This window comes from Sciurus vulgaris (assembly GCF_902686455.1).
Source record: "Sciurus vulgaris genome assembly, chromosome: 17".
Classification (NCBI taxonomy): domain Eukaryota; kingdom Metazoa; phylum Chordata; class Mammalia; order Rodentia; family Sciuridae; genus Sciurus; species Sciurus vulgaris.
In genome coordinates, this window is record NC_136478.1 from 10714596 (window position 1) to 10740153 (window position 25558).

A 25558-nucleotide genomic window follows, 5' to 3' on the forward strand; every position below is an offset into this window, starting at 1 on the left:
CACAGCCTACCACCCACTCTAGACTTCTGACTTCCAGAAAGTTGAGATAACAAATCTGTGTAAGTTTGTGGTGATCGGCTGCAGCATCAGTAGGAAAGGAAGGTGTCTTACAGGATGTGACTGAATCTTCCTCTCTACGTGGGGAATTCCAAGAGAAAGACTGCAGCTTAGTCTACTGTGTTTCCCACAGATATCTTTGGAATAGAATCTCAATTAATACTTATGAAAGGGATGACTTTGCAGACAACATGCAGTTCAATTAGTCCCCAGATGAGCAGGGTATCTATCCTTTAATGCAGGTGGTCTGAGGAACACTGCACATGATCTTAAATGATCCTCAACATTTTCTCCTATTGTCTGTTAGTCTGAGATGATGAATGCCAAATTCATTCCTCTGCTGGTAGTATGTATATCTGTTTATGGGTCACAGCCTTTAAATACCAAATGGAAAAAACCAAACTCTACATGATTCCCTGTGTATTTTTTTTTTCAGGAAATAAAATGGAGACATATTTCCACAGTAAATCTCCATGTCTTCTATATTACCAGGTTTTAAAAGGTTATGTACATTAGATATTACATCATTGTTTGAAGTACATTAGCGCTTTTGAAAACAGCTGCTTTCAATCTCCATTCTCATAAAAAGAGCAACCACACAGTCTGTGCTTTTTCTAATGGCTTTAAAATGTATATTAACTGAGAAATTCTGATCCGCACTAATGTTTGTGTACCATAATATAGAATATTAATGGAAAACATAAAAGAGGAAAAGTCTTTACAAAATAGGGCAGAAGGAGAAACTTATGTTTCTCCAAGTATTTTTGGTCTCAATATGCTTTCCCTTTGGCAACAGATATATTTTTATGAAAGCTTTATGAGGCAAAATTACTAATAAATGTGTGTATTTAGCACACCATGTGAAAATAGAGCCTTTGCTTTTGAGAAACTTTTTGAAGATGAGAAAAGCCGTGACCTTCATTTGTACACAGAGCTGATCCACCACTTACAACTAGGTAACGAAGACTGGCCTACTGTGTGCAGAAAGCTGGCAAGTTCGGGCAGCATGGGCTAAATGTTAGCACCTCACCTACACGTTCCAAGTGTAAGGATTCTTGAGGTCCCAAAACAGGGACTATTTTCCAAAATGCTGAACTCACGTTTCCCTTCTTGCAGATTGTGATCTTCACCATCCTGGTTTTACCTGGGAACACTTGCCTGGTTAACACACAGGGAAAATACAAACTCTTTCTCCTACAAAATGCATCTCTGCTATCACTCAAAATGCAAGAATGGAGGTGTTTAGAGAGCTGATACTATTATTAGTTACGCATCCTCTACTCACTTTGGAAAGGTAAATACCAAAGAAAATTCAAGTCTTTGAAATGAAAGGACAAACTGCCCAGCAGCAGCAAGAAGCTCTTCCTGTGTTACAGAGATGAAATGCAGCACAGTGTCACTAACACAACGTGGCAATTTGACTGCAATGAAGAGCGTTCCTTACCTGAATCCGGAGGGAGAAGACGTGGACCTGCACCCTTATGTGCTTTCTGATGAGGGTTGAACGCTACATTTAACTTTAAACCTGAAGAGAACTTGAAGATTTTACAAAGATAAAACAGAGATGGGTGGCGCTCTGACCCTTTGCCCTGATGCAGAGGTGAGAACATCAACTCAGGGTGGGCGTGAGCACCAGCTCCCCCTGGTGGCCACCTGGTGACCAGGAGCACGGTGCATTTGCTTTGTGATGGACAAGTTCACAATTTACCTTGGGATATAGATTCAATCAGCTGCACTTTAGGGCTTTGTGCCCAGAAAGTATGCCAGGGAAATCCTAGAAGGAAACTTTAAGCCATGAAAATTGTCTGTTGACTGGAGCATTGTAAACTAATGGGTGAGAGGCAGAGGTGTGTGTGTGTGTGTGTGTGTGTGTGTGTGTGTGTGTGGTAAATAAATACAGATACATATACTGAAAGGATCTTCACTTAGATCACAGGGAATACAGGGCTTAATTGTAAAAGTGGTTCTCTTTGCTCTTTGTTTATTTGTATTTAATTTCCTTTTTTTCAATCCTCTCCATTGACATTTCTCTTCATACTCACTTCTTAAATTGTATCCAAAATGTCTGAATTATTTATTCCCAGCTGCCTCTGCGTGTTTCCTTCACATTCTTCAATTTTTCCCTGTATCATCATTGGTAGTAAGGTGACAATATACATAAATATTTAAAACACCTGGCTGTAATGGTGATAACCAAGAGGAACAAATGATTTTTATTTAATCACTGATTTTATGTTTTAGGCCCCATCATATTGCTTTTGGACAAAGGCCTTTCACGAACTCAGTGATTAAAGAGACTTATACATATATTCCTTGGAGTTACATTATAAAGATATATTTTGACGGGGCCTAAGAATCATATTACTTCAGTCCCTGGCAGCAATATCTTATGAAGTTATTGAAGCAGAACATGATTCTCCAAATATAAACAGAGCACCTAGTATATGTAAGCCCCAACATTAATTTCAAAGTTGTGCAGAACAACTTCTAGCCTTAAGTAATTTGCAGAATAAAAGGACTGATAAGGCAGCGTTCCAGAATAGTCCTCGTGTTCCAATCAAAACATTGATATTCTTTGAAAAGAAACCTCAGAAGACACGAAGCGTGGCTCCTGCTGATCAAGATGAATGTCATCCTGACCGATCGCCATGGTATCACTTAAAAATTTTCACTAGAAAACTAGGTTCTGGGTTCCTCCGTCTCTGTGCCTTGAGTAGAAGGGTCTCCTGTGATCTGCAGGGAGCACCAGGAGCAGCTCAGAGGCAGTTCCCTGGGAATGAGTGAATCACAGTATGGAGGCAGTTCTGGGCCTCTGGGACCAGAAAGCCTCTGTGTGAGGCTCCTCTGCATCACAAGCTGAAGGGTCTTAGGTAGGATTTCACTCAGATTTTTAGATCTGTGTAAATTTTAAAGAATGCTTGCTCCTTCATTTAATCAGTAAAGATCACCAGCTCTCTGCAGCCAGAGCACCCTGCTAAGGCAGGGGATACAGTGAGGGGTGACACGGGCCCACAGGGAGAGAGGGATGTGATGACATCACCACATGGATCCAGCATCACCAGGTGTGGCCGACTCCATGCAAGTCCACCTCTGCCTATCTAAATAGGCAGAGGCTGAGGGACCAAGAAGGAATGCGATGCCAGACATCGTGGTGCATGCCTGTAATCCCAGCAACTCAGGAGGCTGAGGCAGGGGGATCACAAGTTCAAGACCAGCCTCAGCAACTTTGCAAGACCCTGTCTCAAACTCAAAAATAAAAAGGGCTGGGGACGTGGCTCAGTGATCAAGTGCCTCTGGGTTTAATCCCTGATACAAAAAAAAAAAAAAAAAAAAAAAGACCTTGATGATATTAATTGCAATGAACATTTTAGGAAACAGGTCTGATGGCCAAATAGGGGATATCCCTCAAGTTAGTTCATAAAAGACCATCTCGACATAGAAAGATAAAAGTTGTTTTTGTCAATTTTTTATTGCTGTGACCTAAAGACCTAAAAAGAATAACACAGGAGGGAAAGTTTACTTGGGGTTCACGGTTTCAGAGACCTCTGTGCATAGATGGCCGACTCCATAGCTCTGGGCCTGAGGTGAGGCAGGACATCATGGTGGAAGGGCATGGAGGAGCAAAGCACCTTGGGACATGGCACCAACGAAGCAGAGCAAGCTCCACTTACCAGGGACCAAATATAAAGCCCAAAGGTAATCTCCCAGGGAAACCCTCCTCTCGTCACAGCCCACAAGCCTACAGTTATCACCCAGTTAATCCATGTCAGGGGATTAATGCACTGATTCAGTTCAAGCTCTCATAATCTAATCAGCCCATCTATGAAAATTATTGCATTGTCTCCCAGCTGGGCTTGGGGGATTCCTCATATCTAAGCCGTAACCAAAGTTGGAAGCTTCAGGTTCTGGTTCTCAAGGCTTTCTGTGTGTGGAAACTTTAAAACATCTTGGTGTCCTGGCCCCATGTCATAGGAATTAAAGTCAGAATTTCTGGTCATGACACTGGGCAACAAAAATAATAATAATTCTTGTTGTTAAGATAAGTTTAAAGTAAGCATACATTATATATTTATTATATTCTAGATTTTTCAAAATTATCCACTCATCAAAATAGCCTTTCTTTTTGAAGATTCTGAATCTGTGGACTGGTCAATGAAAACAACCTACTTCTATATCATTTTTTAAATTTTTTATTTGTTCTTTTTAGTAATACATGACAGTAGAATGTATTTTGACATATCATACATACATGGAGTACAACTTCCCATTCTTGTGGTCGTACATGATGTGGAGTTACACGGTCACGTATTCACATACGAACATAGGACGTAATGTCCCATTCATTCTCTCTCCTATTCCCGTCTCTCCTCCCTTCCCCCTTAATCAAAAATACTTCTATTCTTCCCCACCCCTCCCCTTATTGTGTGTTAGCATCCGCATATCAGCGAGAACATTCAGCCTTTGGATTTTTGGGATTGGCTTATTTCACTTAGCATGATAGCCTCCAGTTCCATCCATTTATTGGCAAATGACATAACTCATTCTTCTTTATGGATGAGTAATATTCCATTGTATAGGTACCACAGTTTTTTTATCCATTCATCTATTGAAAGGCACCATAGTTTAGCTATTGTGAATCGAGTTGCTCTTAACATTGATGTGGCTGCATCACTGTGATATGCCAATTTTAAGACCTTTGGTCATACGCCAAGGAGTGGGATAACTGGGTCAAATGATGGTTCCATTCCAAGTTTTCTGAGGAATCTCCATGCTGTTTTCCAGAGTGGTTGCTCCAATTTTCAGCCCACCAGCATGAATGTTCCTCCTCCCCACATCCTCGCCAACATTTATTGTTACTAGTATTCTTGATAATTGCCATTCTAACTGGAGTGAGATGAGATGAAATCTCGGCATAGTTTTAATTTGCATTTCTCTAATTGCTAGAGATGTTGAATATTCTTTCATGTATTTGTTTACCAACCATATTTCTTCTTTTGCGAAGTGCCTGTTCCTTCCTTTGTCCATTTATTGATGGGGTTATTTGGGGGTTGTTTTGGCGTTAAATTTTTGAGTTCTTTCTGGAGATTAATGTTCTACATGAGGTGCAAAGATTTTCTTCCATTCTGTAGGCCCTTTCTTCACATTTTTTTTCTTTTTCCTTTTTCTAACTTTTTTATTTTCTTTTCATGATCTTGATTGTTTCCTTTGCTGTGAAGAAGCTTTTTAGTTGGATACCATTCCATTTATTGATTCTTGATTTTACTTCTTGCATTTCAGGAGTCTTGTTGAGGAATTTGGTTCCTAAGCCAACATGATGGAAATTTGGGCCTATTTTCCTACTTCTATTTCTAAATGTTATTTTATTTGCAAACTCAATTTGAAATGAAGCCTTGCCCACTGAATTCACAGAGTAGATCACTAGTGAAATTGATTTTAGTCTTATGGGCTTTAGGAAGCTGTAAGCATCCACCTACCTGGATTCTTGTAGATATGAAGGTTCAGGTATCTTATCCCAGGAAGTTTGGGTTATAACTACACAACTTTTTTGGTTGGCAAGATGTACCATCTTTCTTTTTCCTTACTGGCAGGTTTGCTGAGTCCATAGGAAGACTGCATGGGGCAGTTTGTCTTTTATGGAAAATATTTTGGATAAAGAGAAGCATGTGGAAATTTTTAAGAGTATTAAAAATTGGGGTAGAAAAAGATAGGTGATGCCCAAATCATAATTTCTTTGTCAGAGTGAATTTAAGCAGCTAGTTGCAATGTATTTTTTTTTTTAATTTATAAAGGAATCACATTTCTACCATTTTTCTGAGAGTATTATGGACAAATTAGAGCCAGGTTTTAAAGAAGTTTTTGAGACACTATTTCCCACTATCAATCTCCAAGACAGAAAACCACATAGAAGCATTTAATGTGTCTAATGTAGACGATTCACTAATTGTTCCACACAGCTGGAGGGGAGACAGGGTCACTAATATTTACACAACTGTCATATTGTCAGTGTCCTGTGGGTCACTCTCCCCTTTGGTTTCTCCTCATTAATACTAATTTTGGAAGGTCTGAGAGTAAGCTGCTGCCCCCTGGCTAGGTCATCCCAGAAACCTCTGTGAGCCAATGACCTTCACAGTTGAAGAATTTAATTGCTACCACAGAGCTATCGGTCAGAGGAAGAGGGTTGATGAACTATGTAGACAGCCTCTCAGTGGCTGAGATATTTTAAAACAATGCTCTCTCTTACCAATGCTACAGGGTTAAAAAAAAAAATTCACACTGCAGTATCTCAGAGCTCCTCAGGACAGGCTACATCATTAAACATTAAGGACACCTCACAATAGTTCACTAGATGAAATTAAGGAATGAAAGCAATGAAAATAACGAAGCTTTTCAAGCAGCCTGATCAATCATTGAGTATACAAGAAACAAATACAAAAGGTGACCAGAATCTGCTGTGAAATCCCTAACAGGCCTAGAGAAAAGTTTAAAGGTTAGGGGACTAATGATTCATAAGAATTAATATTCATCTTCTGAGAGTGTATTTTAAGGAAGACTTATTTGTACAGAGTAGATTTTTGCTCTAAGGTCATGAAACTAGGTTATGAATAACACTAATGGATTTTCCCCATTCCATCCTTAATTTCCCTACAGAGCTGCAACAGTATACCAGAAGGAGTTTCTGAAAGGTGTGCATATGATACACAAAACTGTAAAGCGACTCAAACATTCTGTGCAATTCTAACTAACTTGGGGTTGTTGCCTGTGTGTTGAGGAGCCTCGGCTACCCACGGTAAGGGACGTTTACATAGACATTTGTGATACTGAGATCTGCTGAAACTTGTCTAATGCATCAATAAGGAAAGTTTCTGATTTTTAAAGAAAGGTAGAAAATTAGGCATTGAACAGAATTTGCTTGGAATTTTTAGAATAGGCTACCTCTTTTTAGTTCATTTTTGCCAAAACTTTTAGCCAGAATCTAATTAAACAAAAGCCTCTTTAATTGTATTTAATATTTTAAAACTCCAAGCAGTTTTTCAGACTGATAGTGTACAGCTCAAATTGGATTTCCTTTTCGCTATATATATTCTGACACTCTCTAAATACAAAACTGTTTAGGAAACATTACAAAAATTAAAAATAAGTTATCCGTGTTAGTTTTGTACTATGAGGTAACAAAATACCACAAAATTAGCAAATGGACACACACATCCCCGCTGACCCATCTCCAGGAGTCAGCTTGGCTGAGCACTTGACCATTTAGGGTCTCGCTGACTGAAACCAAGGATTGGGCTGCAGTCTCCTCTGAAGGTTAGAGTGGGAGAACTAACTTCCACTCTCAGGTTGTGACTGTTCGGTTGAACAACACAAGGTCAGTAGGAGGCTGTCCCAGTTCCCAGGGTGGCCATCTGGACTTGCCACCCAGTGGCTGACTTCATCCAGCCAGCAGGGGATCTGTAGAGCAAGTTTGCCAAGACAGTCTTCCATGATGCCTGGTGATCCCATGAGTGGCTTTCCCGTCTGCCACCACATCTGCCACCTTTGCCACATCATCTACAAGGAATGAATGCTAAAAATAGGGGATGGGGGAACTATTTCAGAATTTGTCACACGCTCTCTCTAAAATAAGTTTTCTTTTGAGTGAAGCTTGCTTTTACTCAGTTAAAAATTCATTGATGCTTAATTTTAAACTTAAAGTATAACTATTTTATAGGTAAGTTAACTATATCCATTTCAAGTCACTGAAGATACTTTCAAAGTCGTTACATTACCTTATGGGAGGAAAAAATTTGTACATATAAATATGCATTTATAAATATGTATATGCGTGTATGTATAAATAGAAAAGATATTGAGAAAATGCATATTTGCTTACAAATTTGTATAACTAGACATTGTGATATGTAGGCATATTTAAATGAAATGTAAAAATTATTTGGTATTTTATTTTTTAGATTTAAAAAGCATTGTCATGTTTGCTAATATTTTCTATTTACAAAGGCAAAGCCACCACCCAAATTAATGGCAGTAATTAGCAGATTGGGTTTCTCACCACAGGCAAATGTCTGTCTTTTAATGTTATAAATGAGCATTTAAGAGTTGAAGCAGCAGGTGGTATATCCTCTAAGAACAAAATGATTATTTAACACAATTTTATAAAGAATGAGATATCCCTATTAATCCCCACTTTAATATACATTATGTAAATAAATTCTAAATATTACATTTTATTTAAATTTTATTTAATATTAATTTAACTGGCCTGTGAGAAGCATTTGTAAAAGGCTTATATTTGGTAATTTTGCTTGGTTTCTATTTTGTTGATTCTGTGTGGGTCTTTCTCCAGTGAATTTAGGTGGTGCTAAGTGCTATGACCTGGATGTAGTTTGCCCCTCAGGTTCATGTGTGGAGGCCTGGTCCACAGGTTGGCAGTGAAGAGGAGGTGTGTAACTTTTAAGGCGTGAAACCTAGAGGGAAGTCCTTTCATCATTTGGGGTGTGCACACAAAAGGGACTGGCTTCTTGCCTGTGTCACCTCTCCCTTATCCATACCCTCCCACGACAGTGTGATATAACCAAGGGGTTCCTCTCCAGAGCACAGCCAACACTAGTGCCATGCCCTCTAACCTCCAGAACTATGAGCCAAACAAAGTTTCTTTACAAAGTTAGACAGCTTCAAGTATTTTGTTATAGTAATGCAAAACTTAGTCATTACAAATTCCGAAACTCACTTTTAACCTGAAAGATAGCTTTAATATTTAAAGCTTAATTTCTTAATTGACACTACCCCTAATAATATTTTAATGATTATCTGAAGATTAGATTCATGGCTGAGTGAGTGAAAAAACTTAACCCATGGAAATACCTTTGCTATTGGATTTATTAAATTGATAAGATTATCTTTGGCAAAAAATCCATGTGGATCTTGCTAGACTGAAAACCTTAGACAAATTAATTAGCCTTATTGACCCTTTGTATAATAGATACAGTAATTATTACAGAACATGGTTATTTGATTTGTAAAGCAATGTGCAGACATACCTTGAACTGGAAAACAAAATATTTTGCCTTCTTCATCCCTGCCCCTCTCCATTTAAAACACATGTGCTCTTTGCAATTTGGGTGAGATCCTACGTTCTGAACTTTTTACATCCCCCAAAACAACATGTCTAACCAATAGCCATGTTTCTAGTTTACTTCATTAGTAAACATTTAAATAAATTACACCGAAACATCACTAACCATCAGGGAAATGCAAATTGAAATCACACTGAGGCATTTCAATTAGTTTTCTCCTCTCGTAACTATTCTTTCAGGGCAGATTTTCCTCAATTAATACATGTTGACATCATATTTTGCCTGATTACTTTTTTCTGCATTAAAATGCTTTTTACAAAATTCCTAGTTTACCGGTGCTCTTTTCTGTCAGTGTCGCAAAGTTCAACTACTAAGTGTGTATTTCTGTTTATTTTGGAGGTATCAGCAAAAACGAAGCATTGTACAACAATGGTGGGATTTCCTTCTGTTTGAGGGCTGGCTAACATATAATTTTCCTAGGATAATGTCAAGTTCCTAACCCTGTTCAAAAATTTAAAAGTAAAAAGGTTTTCCAATTAGATTAATATATTCAAATAGGAAATTGATGCCGAACTCAATAGATGTCTTGAGGCACTCTGCACAAGGATGGGGGTGAGTGTGTCAGCACACCAACGGGCCATGGACAGAGGCTGGAGAATTAGGAAGCAAAGGGCCATGGATTCCTGAAACCTGGGGAAGTTGCTGAGTACTGACATCTGGCAGGAGCTACGGCAATCCACCGATGAGTACTGTTCAACCAGAGATGCCCCAGGATGGAGCCAGTGAGTGCGTATAACTTGCTTGCAGTCAGCAGAAAGATACTGGTGCTTACCATGCCTCACATTCGATTAGTTTTTTATTACTCATGAATTTATCTTTAGTAATCATTAGTATTTCCTCTTCCCTTAAAAATAGCCATTTATATCTTTTTCCTATGTTGTTTTTAAGGTTCATTCCAAGATTCATGACGTGTGTTTTAAAATATCTATTAAGTATCATCGTCATAAATTAAAAATATTTTTCCTGATGTCATTTGATCTCTAGTTTTTCCACAGTGCCTTTAATAGAAGATATACTGTGTACACTGTATGTTACTAAATATACCAGGGTTTCTTAAAGCATTTTTGGTAGGGTTTCTTTGTTGTTGTTGTTGTTCTTTTGTACTGGGGATTGAACAGTGATGCTTAACCACTGAGCCACATCCTCAGTCCTTTTCATTTTTTATTTTGAGACAGGGTCTCACTAAGTTGCTGAGGTTGGCTTTGAACTTGTGATCCTCCTGCCTCAGTCTCCAGGGTTGCTAGGATTATAGGTATGGACCAATGCACCAAGCTTGTGGAGTTTTTGGGGTTTTTTTAATTTAGAAATACCTTACTTATCTGTTCACTAATTTAACACACGTGTAGATATTTTGTGATGTCTATGATATACATATTGATTTTAGAGCAGTTCAGAATTTTTTTCACGTGGGGCTATATAAAAATCCTAAGATGGTGGAATAGAGGCAGTGCTTTTCCTGGGCGCTCTGTGGCATGAAACCAAGAAAGTAGATGGGCAGTTTCTCAGTAAGATGGATGAAAAAAAGTGGGGGGACTTTACAGGAAATTGAGAATGGACATTCAAGTCAGATCAGGGACTCAGGAGGCTGGATATAATAAGAAAGAAATCTCCCAGACCTTTGCTGCCTGAGCCAGCTAGAATGCCCCCCATTAGAAACTGGAGGGGTAAGGGAATTGAAGGAATTCACATTTTTAGGAGGCTGTGGCATGGCTGGGTAGGGAGAAATCAAGGACACTGTGGGACTAACCTGAAAGGTGTGCTGCACCATATCCTTGGGAAGGAAAGACGCTGCGTCTCTCCCTGCTGCCTGCAGAGGGCAGAGGGAGGAGACGTTTCGCAACTGAACCATGAGGACCAGCAGCTGTGGGAACCAATTCCTGGAAAATCTGAGCTGGACACAAAACACAGGACAGGCAAACCCACACCCCACGATACAGAGTATGCCTAAGTGACCAGGAGATAATCAGACATGGAGAGGGGTTTACGTGAGGGAATACAGGGCATGGAAACCCACTCAGCTCCCCACTCTCCTTTGAGGAGGTCACCAGACCTGCTAAGAGGGACATGACCAGCCAGGAATTCAAAAGGGTGGGGGAGGGAGGGACTGAGTTTGGGGATTGAACCCAAGAAACCAGGAAAGGCAGGATCCATGAGTGACAGAGGGTGGGTGGCAGGCAGGGAGCAGGGGGGATGAGGGGGAATGGGACACACAAAGGATTGGCTCCTCCACCACACAAGTGGAACCCAGGCGAGGTCCCTGGGGTACAGTCTTCCACTGTGCACTGGCAATGGCTGCGCCCTGGAGGTGCAGTGATTTAAAAACTTCAGACCAATCACTATTCAAGAAAGAACCTGGAGCTTACCAAGGCCTAAACCCCACCTCCAGAAACTCTGCCTATAGGATCTCCTCTCACAGAACATGCCAGCAACCCCACCCTAAGGGCAGAGCAGACATCACACTCCAGCCCAGCCCACCCCACCTAACACTGCTGAGAAGGAAAGCTGAGAATTTTTTGAGCTCCAACAGAAACAATTTTTTAACTTTTCATCAAGAACTTAATTTTAATTATGACCTGAATGGTTCATGGACACTTCTACATAAACTAATTTTTCTCCTTTCTATTTTCTCATTTATAGTATATTTTTTAATGGTAGTTTTTCATGGCTCAGTGTTTTGAAGGCTAGGATATTTGATTAGTATATTTCAGTTTTGTTATATATTTATTTTTTTAATTTTATTTTATATATTTTTTCTCTTACTTATCTGTTTCCTTTGATTCTCTTTCTCTTTTTTCTTCTGCTACCAACCAAACTGTATCATTATCTGTTTCACTCTTTTTTTTACTTCTATCTTCTCTCCTCCTCTCTCATAATCATCACATCCTATATCACATCTGTTCTCTCCCTGTCCACCATTCAAAATTGTAAACCCTTTTGCAAACCTACTATTTTTACTGTGGGCAATAATTGATCATAACATTTCTGCTTATTGTGATGATTAACAGTGTAGATGTCACAGCAGGAACTCTTTGGTTTAATGCTGTATATTGTTTGCATTGGTTGTTATTATTTGTCGCTCCCTAAACTATGAGTCACTAGAAACCTTCAGGGACACTAGAAGTCCACAGGGTAGGAACTCTACTGCCTCGTATCCATACTATTAGGTTGGTAGACACACAAACAACATGAAAAAACAAGGAAAAAAATCACCCCAAACAAACCAAGAGACTTCAGTAACAGAATCTAATGACACCATGTTGGAAGAAATGTTAGAGAAGAAATTTAGAATATACATAGTTAAACTGATCTGTGAGGTAAAGGACAATGTTAGGGGTAAAATCAAAGAGAAAACACAGGAAGTGAAATATCACTTCAATAAAGAGAGATTCTGAAAAAAAAATCAAGCAAAAATCCTTGAAATGAAGGAATCAGTAAACCAAATTAAAAATTCAGTGGAAAGCATCACAGCAGACTGGATCACTTGGATGACATAGTTTCAGGCAATAAAGAAAAAATTATAATCTTGAAAATAACATTGATCGTGGAGAAAATATGTTAAGAGACCATGAACAGAACTTCCAGGAAATATGGGATAACATGAAAAGACCAAATATAAGATTTATTAAAACAGATGAAGGCTCAGAGATACCAAAGGAATACACAATTTTTTCAATAAAATAATATCAGATAATTTCCCAAACCTTAAGAATGAAATGGAATACCAAATACAGGAGGCTTACAAGACCCAAATACAAGACCCAAAATTACAACAGACCCACACCAAGATACATTATTATGAAAATGCCTAAAATACAGAATGATAGAATTTTAAAGCCTGCTAGAGAAAAATGACAAATCACATTTAGAGGTAAAACAATCAGGATCTCAGCTGATTTCTCAATCCCAACTCTAAAAGCTAGGAGGTCTTGGAATAATATGTACCCACCTCTGAAAGAAAGTGAATACCAGCCAAGAATACTACACGCAGAAAAAATAAACTTCAGAATTGACTATGAAATAAAAACCTTCTGTGATAAACAAAAGTTAAAAGAACTCATGAATAGAAAGCCTATACTGCAAAACTCCTAAGGGGTGTGTTTGTGATTTATCAAAAAGGTAAACTAAGGTACAATAAAATTACCAGCAGCCTATCTGAGCCAACACTGACTCATGAATCAAGCAGATCTAAATCAGAAGTGGTTCAGAATCTCCACGATGGGAATACAGGTGGGTGGAGGTTTCTACAGGACCAACATAAAAGTAAAGCCAAGAAGAGCTTGGATTGGATATAGTTCTACAGTTGGCTCATTTGATCCAGTTTTTGGAAAATCCTATCATTTAAGTTTGTTAGCTCCTTCTGATGAGTCACATCAAAGTTCTGCTATCTTTTAATATAGGTGCTGTGGTCTGAATGTGTGCAGAAATTCATGTGTTGGAATCTTAATCCCCAAAGCAACAGTGCTGGCAGGTGGGAACCAAGGGGAAGTGGCTTGCATGAGGGGGTCTGTCCTCTGCTCTTCTGCCACGTGAGGACATGCACGTCCCCTCACCAGTCACTGGACTTCCCAGTCCCAGAACTATGAGGGGGGAAAAGATTCTGTTCTTTATAAATTTCCCAAAATATGGGATTCTGTTACAGTAATACAAACACCTATGAGACAACAGACAGTCACAAAAAAGAGTTCAGACAAAGCTGTGCTTATGTTTATAAATTGAGCAAGGCTAAGGTCACTTATGATGCTTGACTGGTTTTTGTCTGGGGTCTCCATTTCAATTTAGATAGCTCCTTCAACAATTTAGATAGCTCATTGTCTCAATTTTTTGAATCATCTATTTCCTTTCATTTTCTTATATGCATCACATCAAGAGTCTCTTTAAAGACTATGTAAGTTGTTTCACTGATCTATTTATGTCAGCATAATACTATTTTAATTATTGTAGATTTACCATTTTGGATTTCTGGTAAACTAAGTCACACTGAAGCCTGTATCTGCTCATTGATCCCCCTAGGTTTATACTGAGTCCTGCATTCTGTTTCTTCAATCAGTTTCCCACTGGGAGAAAATAAATCCAATATATACCCTGGGTTGAGAAATCTGGGGTGCAGAGTTAAGGAAACACAATGGTTTGCAGAACACTATATGAAAATTCACCCTTTTTAACTTGGCAATATGAATCTGGCTTCATGTGACTTGCATTCACAAAGGGTACAAGATGCCTTCATTCCTATCACAGAATATGAATGCATAACTGTTGTTTGATCTCCGTGTGTTTTTAGTCAACGTAATACAGTCTTGGACTAGGAGTTCAAGGTGACCCAATCAAGGAAGGAAATGATTACCTAGTTTCAGCTGTGATTCAGATTAAAGTGAGAGTTGTTTCCACACTTTAAAAAATAAGTACCAACACGTCCCGGAGCCATGCCTGCTTTCAGTGATGAATGCATCTCCTTGTTGCACCTTGGGGAACTGGCTCATGAATTCACAATGTTCATCACCTCTCACATTGGCTGGGCCACCTGCTAATTTGCTGTAAGCAACAGATTTGATGTTAATATTTTTGTTTCTTCACCCACTAAATTACCTTCATGACCCAAATGGTCTAGTTGGTATTCAGTTCCTCAAAGCATCAATAGTTGATTTTCATAAGGAAATGGAAACAGTAGCCGAGGGTTCTCGGCTTGAGCTGCTGGCAGGTAGGCAAGTCCTGTGGTGTGCTCGCTGCCCAAGGCCTCTGCTGGAGGCAGTGGCGTCCCCAGCACTACCTGATGGGGTCCTACATGAACCCCAATTTAATTTGATTCTTCTTCCAGCGGGCAGCTAGCCAGCACCTTCCTCCACCCTGGACTTCAGAGACATTCTAGCAGTTCTGTTGTAAGTAAATAAATTTGACAATCTATGGGATGGGATTTGTTGTTCTTAGAATGTTGACAAAAACAATTGATTTAGAGATGAAGATTGTTTGGCATAGGTGTGGGAGGACAGCAGGAATGAAAATGAATGCTTTAAGGATGCGCCGAACCACATGCAGTCCACCGAGGCAGCTCCAGCCGGGATGAGGCCCCGCCGGGGGCGCTGGCTCACATGCTAATGGAGCAGCAAGGAAAACCTCATTTAACCAAGTGGGAAATTATAGTTACCAAATTGGCAATGACTTCATTCACATACGGATCTTTCACTGCCACTTTTCCCTGGTTGCATGGGTCACTTCTGACCTCAGGGTGCTACACAATTCTTGATTTCATTAATGTAAAAAATATGTTCTCTGAACACTGACTGGCAGGCCTTCTCTGCAGAAAGACTAAGTGTGTGAACCAAACTGAGTCTGTCCAGCAGCCCCCGAGTTGCTGTGATGTGAAATGGGTGTGCAGACTGCTAAGACTTCATGGAGAGTTTTTCAACATGAAAAGCATTTGATGCATCGCCTTTGAAGTGACGCAGCACATGCAAGCTCTAAAAACCAAAATGCTAAGGTCTTTCCCCTGAAGAAAGCCTCACATTAAGTAAGAACACAGCTGCTTCCACACTCCACTCCTCCACCCCGAAACCATCCTCCAGGTCCAAGCCCAAGCATACTGTTCCTGTAACAAGCTGAGGGCTCTGCCCCACTGACATTTCTTGCCTTTGCTATATGACTTGGTAAAATATTTTGTCATCCATGATGAGTCTGATTTGTTAAATGACTCATTTACCCAAACATTTATGAGCATCCATTACAGGGAAGTCTTGGTGACAGGTGGCAGAATTAAAGATCAGGAAAGTCATTGTCTGGCCTTCTCTGAGCTAAATGTCCTGCAAGGAAGGGAGCTGCATTAAATAAGAAACTGCATGTTTTAGAGCTTTTATTTGTCATTGTCATCAAAAGACCTGACAAGAACAAGGTAGAGGAAGAAAAGTTTATTTGGCTCACACGTTCAGAGGCTCAGTCCATGGTTGACTGACTCGCTCTGGACCAAAGGCGAGGCAGAACATCATGGCAAAAGGGCACAGCCAAGGAAGGCAACTCAGGACATGGAAACTAGGAAACAGAAAGCTTTGTTCACCAGGGACAAAATACATACCCTGAAGGTACATCCGCAGTGACCTACCTCCTCCAGTCACACCCCACAAGCCTACTGTTACCACCCAGTTAATTCATATTAGTGGAGGAACCCACTGATTAGGTCACACCTCTCCTCATCTCATCATCTTGCCTCTGGAAAGTCCTGCATTGCCTCACATATGAGCTTTTGGGGAACAGCCCATGTCTAACCCATTTGCCGTGGTAAAAGTTGATAAGGGCTGCCGTAGACTCTGAAGGGCACTGAGGACATGTATGTAGCAAGATCACCCACCCCAGTCGAGTGGGACCACACACCTGTTCAACACAGACATGTCGGGCACCTTGAAATGCGTAGATCGGTGCCTGAAAAATTATGTGTTTCAGTGGAAAGATGACAAGATAAAGGCAGGAACGGAGATCAAGACCAGAAAAAGCACCAGCGTGGGAGAAAAACAGAAGCTAAGGAGGGCACGGGATTTTTGAGAAACCAAAATAAGGTGAGGACAGCTGTCACAAGATGTGACACAGGAGCCATCAGAGTGGAACTGGAGGAGGAGGCAGCCATGAAAGGCCTTCTGGACCAGGTTAAAGAATGTGAAATGCATCTTTAACGTAGCCTGATGGCCACAGTGCTCATCGAGGTACCCACTAAATTAGAGTGGACTTTCCTTCGTATTATTATCACCACCAAATTTGTACATTTCTGGGCACTAATTGAAGGTGTTATGTGACAAAGTGCATCACACAGATGAGATTCAATAAATGTTTAGCTATTCTAAAACTGGCTTTGCCAAATAAAAATTATAACTTTACCCATTTGCAAGGATTCTGTAAAACACACGCGCAAATTTCTTCATTGATCATCTTAGCAAATGGTATTTTATCTTTAAAAACAGTTCTTTACCCCTTTAGCAAAAACTTAATTTCAAACAAACAAAAACTTAAAGGCACTGAAATAGATGATTGCAAATTTCCAATGCACTGAAATATAATTATAAGCACATTGAATGGAAGCACTATAAATAAAAATAACTCATCAGGTTGCTTTTATAACCTGTGCAATGCAGAGTAATTAAACCAAGAAATTAAATTCCATAAAATTAAAAATGTAATTTCATACATCAGATTTAGCAATGGTTTTCAAGAAACCAATTGATGGTACAGTTTTGAAACAGCCCAGTTTGGTCAAATGGAAGTCAGTGCCTTGTATGTTTCTTATCTCAAAGACTGTCTTCCTTTAGAAAATTAACAATATGAATTTTCACATCAACTTGAATAATCCATATAGTTAAAATTTTCTCTGTATGTGTGTGCATATATGTGTGCACACATGCACGTTTCTGGCAAAGAGTTGCACAGGAGTTTTCTCATTAAAAACATCTGATGGTGTGATTTGTATCATGAAACAGTCTTCACAGTCACAAAAAATATAGGCTATTGCTGATGACAAATCATTCACACTAGTCTACTTAATAGTATCCTGGACTGAGCAACTGTGTATTTTTTTTTCTATGTGTGCATGTAGAACACAATTCAAAGACAGAAATACAGAAAGAGAATCCTAAGTTGATGATAATTTTCCATCAGGAAATTATAAAATTTTCATAATATTCCAGGTGTAGCTATTTTTTATACATTTCTTAGCATGTACCAATAATCAACCCATATTAATTTTCTAAATGTGAGTGGTTACTTCATTGATTTTAGTTTCTTCCATGTCTTGTCATCTCTTGAAGAAAGCATGTTTTCATTTTTCTTTCTATTTTTATAAAGAGCTTAAATCCCACTGAAAAGTTGGTGTTTAGAAACACATATACAGATAAATAAGCATGCACAAACAGCAATGTATTTCTATAAATAAGGGTGAAAGAAGCAGGTTTTCAAGATGGCGGACTAGAGGGTGGCTGCATTTCATGTTGCTCCAGGACTCAGGATTCAAAAGAGGAGATATTGAGACACTTGGGACCAACTCAAAGCCGCCGGATGAGTCTCTCCCGATGGGGAGGCATCCCAGATGCGGCGGTAGTCCCGGAACGCAGGGAATTTTGTGAAGTAGTGCTGCCCAAAGAGACACCCCTCCCCCCACTGGAGCAGTGAACTCGGACAACTAGGAGCATCGTAGAGGAGGCCGCTCAGCACAGCACTTGGACTCGGAGCAACCACTGGGGCTCCGGGCGACTGCCCACAGGAGGAGCTGCGCGGCGAGTGTTTGGACTTAGATCAACCGCTCCTGAACACCGGGGGCTGCCAGGAGGAGGAGGAGCGAGGTGGGTTGCTTGGTCTCGGAACGACTGCTCCTGAATACCCAGGGGGCTGCCCGGAGAAAGAGGAGAAGCACGGCGGGTTACTTGGACTCGGAGTGACTACCCAGGGCTACGGGCAGTTGGCGGGAGGAAGAGGCGCGCAGTGAGTTGCTTGGACTCCTAGCGACTGCACCAGAACACCGGGCAACTGTCTGGAGGAAGAGGCGTGCGGCGGGTCGCTGGGACTTGGAGCGACTGTACAGGGCTCCAGGTGGCTACTCAGAGGAGGAGCCGCATAGCCAGGCGATTAGGTGCAGAGCAGGGTCCCAGGACCTAGGCGGCTTCTTGGTGGAAGAGTCAACAGAGACACACTTAGGGGCAGAGCGAAGGTTCCAGGACTGCGGGCAGATTTTCTGAGGAGAGGCAGCCTAAGGAGACTCGTCTGCGAAGGGTGAGGCTCCCAGGCCCAGGAGGTAGGGCCAGGCCCCTGGGAACATTGCAGAGGAAGGCAGCCCAGCCCAGGCAGTAGTTGTGGATTGAGGGGAACCTCTGGGAGGGGAACTGACCAGCGACACCTCCCCACCGGGTGAGTCTTCCCTGACAGGTAAGGTTTTCCCACAAGGATGGTAAAACCAGAGACTCAGGCCCAAACAGGCCTTGCCTCAGCCCACAGCCTAATTCCCCTTTGGATGACCATTGGTCAACAACCTCTGCCCACTAGCAGGGAATATACCCCACCTGAAGGCCACCACCCCTAGAGAGGCAGCTTCCTTGTGGAGCACCACATTATCAACTTCCTGCAAGACTTCAGGCTACTGAAGGCTAAGAGGGGATAAACTAGAAATCTTCACGGACATTATAAGTCAATAGAGGAAATCTGCAATATCTCAGAGTCCCACTGATGTCTGACCAATATGAGAAAACAAAGAAAATGTTCCAAAAAAACCTATCTACTATATCAATAAAACCCAATGATAGCACAGTAGAAGAAATGTCAGAAAGGGAGTTCAGAATGTACATAATTAAAACAATCAGGGAAGCAAACAAGGAGATAAAAGAGCAAATGCAGGCACTGAAGGAGGAGATGAAAGAGCAAATGCAGGCATTGAATGATCACACCAATTGACAGTTAAAAGAGCAAATACAGGAAGCAAAAGATCATTTCGATAAAGAGTTAGAGATATTGAAAAAAAAAACCAAACAGAAATCCTTGAAATGAAGGAAACAATAAACCAAATTAAGAACTCCATAGAAAGCATATCCAATAGGATAGAACACCTGGAAGACAGAACCTCAGATATTGAAGACAAAATACTAACCTTGAAAACAAAGTTCACCAAGCAGAGAAGATGGTAAGAAATCATGAACAGAATCTACAAGAACTATAGGATATCATGAAAAGGCCAAATTTAAGAATTATTGGGATTGAGGAAGGCCTAGAGAAACAAACCAAAGGAATGAACAATTTGGTCAATGAAATAATACCAGAAAATTTCCCAAATCTGAAGAATGAAATGGAAAATCAAGTTCAAGAGGCTTATAGGACTCCAAATACAGAAAATTACAACAGACCCACACCAAGGCACATTATAATGAAAATACCTAACATACAAAATAAAGACAGAATCTTAAAGGCTGTGAGAGGAAAGAACCAAATTACATTCAGGGGAAACCAATATGGATATCAGCAGATTTTTCAATCCAGACCCTAAAAGTTAGAAGGGCCTGGAACAACATTTTTCAAGCCCTGAAGGAAAATGAATGCCAACCAAGAATCTTATACCCAGCAAAACTTACCTTCAATTTGATGATGAAATAAAATCCTTCCATGATAAACAAAAGCTAAAAGAATTTACAAAAAGAAAGCCAGCATTACAGAACATTCTCAGCAAAATATTCCATGAGGAAGAGATGAAAAACAAAGAAGCAAATCAGCAAAGGGAGGAATTATCCTAAAGGAACTGTCAAATAAAGGAGGAACCAAGTAGTGTCAATAAATAAATAAATAAATAAATAAAAATTTAAAAATGAACCAAATGACTGGGAATACAAATCATATCTCCATAATAACCCTGAATGTTAATGGCCTGAATTCATCAATCAAAAGACAGACTGGCAGATTGGATTAAAAAGAAAGATCCAACAATATGTTGCCTGCAAGAGACTCATCTCATAGAAAGAGGTACACAGACTATAGGTGAAAGGATGGGAAAAAACATACCATGCACATGGACTCAGCAAAAAAGCTGGAGTATCCATCCTCATTTCAGATAATGTGGACTTCAAGCCAAAACTAGTCAGAAGGGATAAAGAAGGACATTTCATACTGCTTAAGGGAAGCATAAATCAGCAAGACATAACAATCATAAACATCTATGCCCCAAACAGTGGCACATCCATGTATGTCAAACAAATCCTTCTCAGTTTCAGAAACCAAATAGACCATAACACAATAATACTAGGTGATTTTAACACGCCTCTCTTACCACTGGACAGATCTTCCAAACAAAAATTGAACAAAGATACCATAGATCTTAATAACACAATCAATAATTTAGACTTAACGGACATTTATAGAATATACCATTCAACCAAGAGCGAATACACTTTTTTCTCAGCAGCACATGGATCCTTCTCTAAAATAGACCATATATTATGCCACAAAGCTAATGTAAGCAAATACAACAAGGTAGAGACACTACCTTGTATTCTATCAGATCATAATGGATTGAAGTTAGAAATAAATTAAAGAGTAAGAAATAGAAACTACTCCAACACCTGGAGATTAAATAATATGCTATTATATGATGAATGGATGACAGAAGACATTAGGAAGGAAATTTAAAAATTCTTAGAAGTAAATGAGAACAAAGAAACATCATATCAAAATCTCTGGGACACTATGAAAGCAGTATTTAGAGGAAAATTTATTTCATGGAGCGCATTCAATAAAAGAAGTAAAACTCAACAAATAAACAACCTAACACTACAGCTCAAAGCCCTAGAAAAAGAAGAACAGACCAACACCAAAAGTAGTAGAAGACAGGAAATAGTTAAACTCAGAGCTGAAATCAACGAAATTGAAACAAAAGAAACAATACAAAAAAATTGACAAAATAAATAGTTGGTTCTTCGAAAAATAAACAAAATTGATAAACCTTTAGCCACAGTAACAAAGAGAAGACGAGAGAAAACCCAAATCACTAAAATTCGGAATGAACAAGGTAATATCACAACAGACACGATTGAAATACAAAACATAATTAGAAGCTATTTTGAAAATCTATACTCCAACAAAATAGAAAATTTTGAAGGCATCAACAGGTTTCTAGAGACATATGAATTGCCTAAACTGAACGAGGAGGACATACGCAATTTAAATAGACCAATTTCAAGTAATGAAATAGAAGAGGTCATCAAAAGCCTACCAACAAAGAAAATCCGGGACCAGATGGGTTCTCAGCCGAGTTCTACAAAACCTTTAAAGAAGAGCTCATTCCAATACTTCTCAAAGTATTCCATAAAATAGAAGAGGAGGGAACCCTCCCAAACTCATTCTATGAAGCCAATATCACCCTCATACCTAAACCAGACAGAGACACATCGAGGAAAGAAAATTTCAGACCAATATCCTTAATGAATATCGACGCAAAAATTCTCAACAAAATTTTAGCAAATCGCATACAAAAACATATTAAAAGAACAGTGCGCCATGATCAAGTGGGTTTTATCCCAGGGATGCACGGTTGGTTCAACATCAGGAAATCAATAAATGTAATTCTCCATATCAATAGACTTAAAGTCAAGAATCACATGATTATTCCAATAGATGCAGAAAAAGCATTTGATAAAATACAGCACCCCTTCATGCTCAAAACACTAGAAAAAATAGGGATAGTGGGAACATTCCTTAACATCGTAAAGGCCATCTATGCTAAGCCCATGGCTAATATCATTCTAAATGGTGAAAAACTGAAAGCATTCCCCCTAAAAACTGGAACAAGGCAGGGATGCCCTCTTTCACCACTTCTATTCAACATCGTTCTTGAGACTCTAGCCAGAGCAATTAGACAAACCAAAGAAATTAAAGGGATATGAATAGGAAAAGAAGAACTCAAACTATCCGTATTTGCTGATGATATGATTATATACTTGAGGAGCCAGGAAATTCCACCAGAAAACTTAGAACTCATAAGTGAATTCAGTAAAGTATCAGGTTACAAGATCAATGCTCATAAATCCAATGCATTTTTATACATAAGTGATGAATCTTCAGAAAGAGAAATTAGGAAAACTACCCCATTCACAATAGCCTCAAAAAAAACAAAATACTTGGGAATCAATCTCACAAAAGTGGTGGAAGACTTCTACAATGAGAACTACAGAACACTAAAGAAAGAAATTAAAGAAAACCTTAGAAGATGGAAAGATCTCCCATGTTCTTGGATAGGAAGAATTAATATTGTCAAAATGGCCATACTACCAAAACTGCTATACAGATTCAATGGAATTCCAATTAAAATCTCAATGACGTACCTTACAGAAATAGAGCAAGCAATTATGAAATTCATCTGGAAGAATAAGAAACCCAGAATAGCTAAAGCAATCCTTAGCAGAAAGAGTGAAGCAGGGGTATCGCAATACCAGATCTTCAACTCTACTACAAAGCACTAGTAACAAAAACGGCATGGTATTGGTACCAAAATAGAAAGGTAGATCAATGGTACAGAATAGAGGACAAGGACACAAACCCAAATAAATACAATTTTCTCATACTAGACAAAGGTGCCAAAAATATGCAATGGAGAAAAGATAGCCTCTTCAACAAATGGTGCTGGGAGAATTGGAAATCCATATGCAACAGAATGAAACTCAACCCATATCTCTCACCATGCACGAAACTAAACTCAAAATGGATTAAGGACCTCGGAATCAGACCAGAGACCCTGCAGATTATAGAAGAAAAAGTAGGTCCAAATCTTCAACATGTCGGCTTAGGACCAGACTTCCTCAACAGGACTCCCATAGCACAAAAAATAAAAGCAAGAATCAATAACTGGGATAGATTCAAACTAAAAAGCTTTCTCTCAGCAAAGGAAACTATCAGCAATGCAAAGAAAGAGCCTACAGAGTGGGAGAAAATCTTTGCCACTCATACTTCAGATAGAGCACTAATCTCCAGAATCTATAAAGAACTCAAAAAACTCTACACCAAGAATGCAAATAATCCAATCGACAAATGGGCTAAGGAAATGAATAGATACTTCACAAAAGATCTACAAGCAATCAACAAACATATGGAAAAATGTTCAACATCTCTAGTAATAAGAGAAATGCAAATGAAAACCACCCTAAGATTCCATCTCACCCCAATTAGAATGGCGATTATCAAGAATACAAGCAACAACAGGTGTTGGTGAGGATGTGGGGAGAAAGGTACACTCATACATTGCTGGTGGGGCTGCAAATTAGTGCAGCCACTCTGGAAAACAGTGTGGACATTCCTTAGAAAACTTGGAATGGAACCACCATTTGACCCAGCTATCCCACTCCTTGGCCTATTCCCAGAGGACTTAAAATCAGCATACTACAGAGATACAGCCACATCAATGTTCATAGCTGCTCAATTCACCATAGCCAGATTGTGGAACCAACCTAGATGTCCTTCAATTGATGAGTGGATAAAGAAACTGTGGTATATATATACAATGGAATATTACTCAGCCATAAAGAATGATAAAATTATGACATTTGCAGGCAAATGGATGAAATTGGAGAATATCATGCTAAGTGAGATAAGCCAATCTCAAAAAACCAAAGGATGAATGATATTGCTAATAAGTGGATGATGACACATAATGGGGGTGGGAGGGGTTAGTATCAGGGTTAGAGTTAGGGTTAGGGTTAGCGTTAGGGTTAGGCTGGGGGACAAGAATGGAGGAAGGACGGACTGTATAAATCGAAAGGAGGGGTGGGAGGGTTGGAGGGAAGGGAAAAAATAACAAAATGAATCAAACAACATTACCTTATATAAATTTATGATTACACAAATGGTATGCCTTTACACCATGTACAGAGAAACAACATGTATCCCATTTGTTTACAATAAAAATAGGGTGTAAGAAGATAGGTACCTCCATCTCAGCTCCCGTTCCAATTATGAAATGAACTCTACCACAGAGAAAACCGTGCAAAGAGCAAAGCAGCAGCTCTTTCTGTACAGCTACCCTCCTGGAGTTGCTCCCTCCTCTTGCTTCTTCAAAAAAAGTAAAGGCTGGAAAGAGTTAAAACCTTCTATTGGTGCTTGTCCATCTTGGTGTCATTAGGTCCTGCCCACATTTCCACACACAGTCCTTTCATCAAACTCCCCATGACGACCCAATTTGATCACTCTGCCTTTTTTTTTTTTTAACAGACTGCATTTTGATTCATTGTACACAAATGGGGTACATCATTTCATTTCTATGGTTGTGCACAATGTAGATTCATACTTTTCATGTAATCATACATGTACGTAGGGGAATGATGTCTGTCTCAGTCCACCATCTTTCATACCCCTCTGCTCCATTTAAGAACCTTGTCAGATACAGTCATTGGTACCAGAAATTGTCCCAAAAGATAAACTTTCAACTGGGATTTTGAAAATGGGTTGCTCATATTTTTAAGAGCTACACAGAAAGCCACTTTTCTGTGGGATTAAATATCGTGTTAGCCACAGAATGCAGTGGCAAAATGACTATTCAGATTTTCCCTGATGACGACATGAGCTCAGGTGTAGGTGAAGACAAGGTGCAAGTATCATCTGGCCATGGCACTTAGCTGCAATGGTACAACTAAAAAATATAATGAAAATGGGGTCAGCTGGCTGCTACAAAGAGCCCTAGAGGGTATACACAGCTAAAAAGAGAAACCAAAAATCAAGACTATCCAATTGAAAAACAAGGGGAAAATCAGAAAGTCTTGATGGTAGCTTTGAAGGAATATCACAGGTTGAACATGGCCAGACACCAAATTCAAGTCCAGGATCTGATTCTGGGTAATGAGTTGTAGTCATCTGCCATCATCCCTGGACTGACAGAATGACTT